The sequence below is a fragment of the Apis dorsata genome, unplaced genomic scaffold, assembly GCF_000469605.1.
Source record: "Apis dorsata unplaced genomic scaffold, Apis dorsata 1.3 scaffold_194, whole genome shotgun sequence".
In the NCBI taxonomy this organism is placed as follows: domain Eukaryota; kingdom Metazoa; phylum Arthropoda; class Insecta; order Hymenoptera; family Apidae; genus Apis; species Apis dorsata.
The window spans coordinates 1,093,740-1,095,830 of record NW_006263478.1 but is presented as its reverse complement, the minus strand read 5'-3'; the positions used below and the strand labels follow the sequence as shown (position 1 = coordinate 1,095,830).

Below are 2,091 nucleotides of genomic sequence, written 5' to 3'. Positions count from 1 at the left end.
CTCGTCGATGGGACAAGTTTGGATACGGCGGCAGGTGCCTTGATCGTGAATCGTTTTAATGATGAGGGGTGATCTTTCTAGCGCGAAATTTCGCTCGATTAATAATTTTTATTTTCATCGATTAAAGATTGAAAGAGGAGGGTAAGATAGATCGTGGAAGAAAAATTTTTTTGGAACGCGCGTGTTTGATATTTGCATAAAAAAATTTTTGGTTCAGTGAAAAGTTATAATTTCAATTATTTGTTTTCGTATATTTATATTTTGATATTGGAGATTATTTATTTATTTATTCGTGGAGAAATTTACGAAAATTACGATTGGATTTTTATGATAAATTTGAAAAGTTTGGGAAGGAAATTGTCAATGTAAAAATAATTGAAGCATAATTGAGTGAAAGGTACGGTAGTTATGATACAAGGATTCGTAAAAAATGTTAAAAAAAGAAATTTATTTCGTTAATATTCGTTATCGAATCTGTAATAAAAGTATGTAATTTCGTTATTTTAATATTGCTGTAACGGGGAAAGAATATCGGACAATATCAACTTTAAACACGAACATTAGATTTCGAAATTTGAAATTTACCGAAAATCTATCGTTACAGGAATAATTGACTATGTGTACTGCACGAAATCATTCAGCTGCACCGATATCGATATGAAACGCGAGCCGTGCGAATGTGCCATTCGGATTTCGAAACTTCGTACTGTTCGTTATAAATTTACACTTTAGTCACCCATTTCGAATCCAGAAATCGATTCTATGCAAACATTACAACGAGAACCGGAGAGCAAATACCATTTTCTCCCCTACATTAGAACAGGGAAAGGATATTCTTATTACCTAAAATTGTAAAAAGATCTATCAAAAACTGTAATACCTTTCGTATATACAAAATATAAATTTTACCATTTATCCATTTCGCCAACGTTTCCCGAAACATTCATCACTTTACGAAAGAAACTTTAAATACCTCATCGATCCCTTTATTAACCCTTCTTATTTTCAAATCGACACGAAACGACGCGCGCGAAAATCTAATAAACAAAAATTACGCCATCGCGACATCTCTTCTCGTCGAAGAAGAGGGGAGGAAAAAAGCGAAAAATCGCGTCCATGATCTAAAAAAAGAAAAAAAAAGAAAAACGAGGAAATCAGATATGCAAAAGCTCGCCACGTGCCCTCTTAGCACGTACACTCGCGCGTACATTCCGCACACACGCGTGCCACGGAGGAGAAGAGGGAGAAAGCGCTGCCAGACGCAGTAAATTTTATCGGCCGGATAAGAGGGCGAAGTTGTAGAGAATGCTCGTAAAGATACTTTACTGTATATTTACATCCCTACGTATAATACGTTACGTGAGTTAATACCGTCCGTTAAGTGAATCGAAAGACGGTTCGATCGCGTATTTTCGTAGGATTCGATCGATGATAAGGGGGAGGGGAGGGGAGGGGATAAGGCGAAAAGGGAAGAGAAAGAGAGGGAAAAAATATCGATCTATATATATCCACGATTGGAGTGTCGGTGATTTTCTTCTTCCAAGAAGAAGAAGAAAGAGAAGAAGAAGAAGAAGAAGAAGAGAGGTTAACCCATCCCTTTCCCTCTATGGTTGAAAACGTTCGTGGGTGGATGAGGGAGGGAGAGGGTAGGGTGCGGATTCGTGGTGATTCGAAATTGGAAAATTATCGGCGCTCGATTAATCGGCGTGATTCCCTGAACGTATTGATACACGGATACGTAGCGCGAGACAGCTCGTTTCCGGCGCTCACCCCCTGGATGACGTCTGGACCTGCTTGCGCGTTTGATTTAGTGCTCGGATGACAAAAGTCGATTGGCCGACACCCGGGAAATTGACGTGGCTCCCGTTCCTGCTTCGATCGTAATCGTTTGATCTTGTTAATCATTCCATGGTATATAATTTTGGATTCGTAGTAGTCGCGTCGAATTTCCTTTCTTTCTTTTTTTTTTTTTTTGAATGAAGGGAAAATTTCTATTTTACCGATCGAGCGATCGAGCGTGCAGAGTTGTTGATTTGTTGTCGATTTCTGGAATAATTTTTCACTCGTTACGCGGAATTTTGTGTGAATTTT

General features: G+C 38.5%; 1 long non-coding RNA gene across 1 annotated transcript in view; it reads right to left on the bottom strand.

Moving 5' to 3' along the window:
* Positions 1 to 712, bottom strand: part of LOC116185490 — a 6,369-nt gene extending 5,657 nt beyond the window's left edge. The window contains exon 1 of the long non-coding RNA XR_004150342.1: positions 701 to 712. This is a non-coding gene — a long non-coding RNA (uncharacterized LOC116185490). The remainder of the gene's footprint in view (positions 1 to 700) is intronic.
* Positions 713 to 2,091: the final 1,379 nt, after the last annotated feature.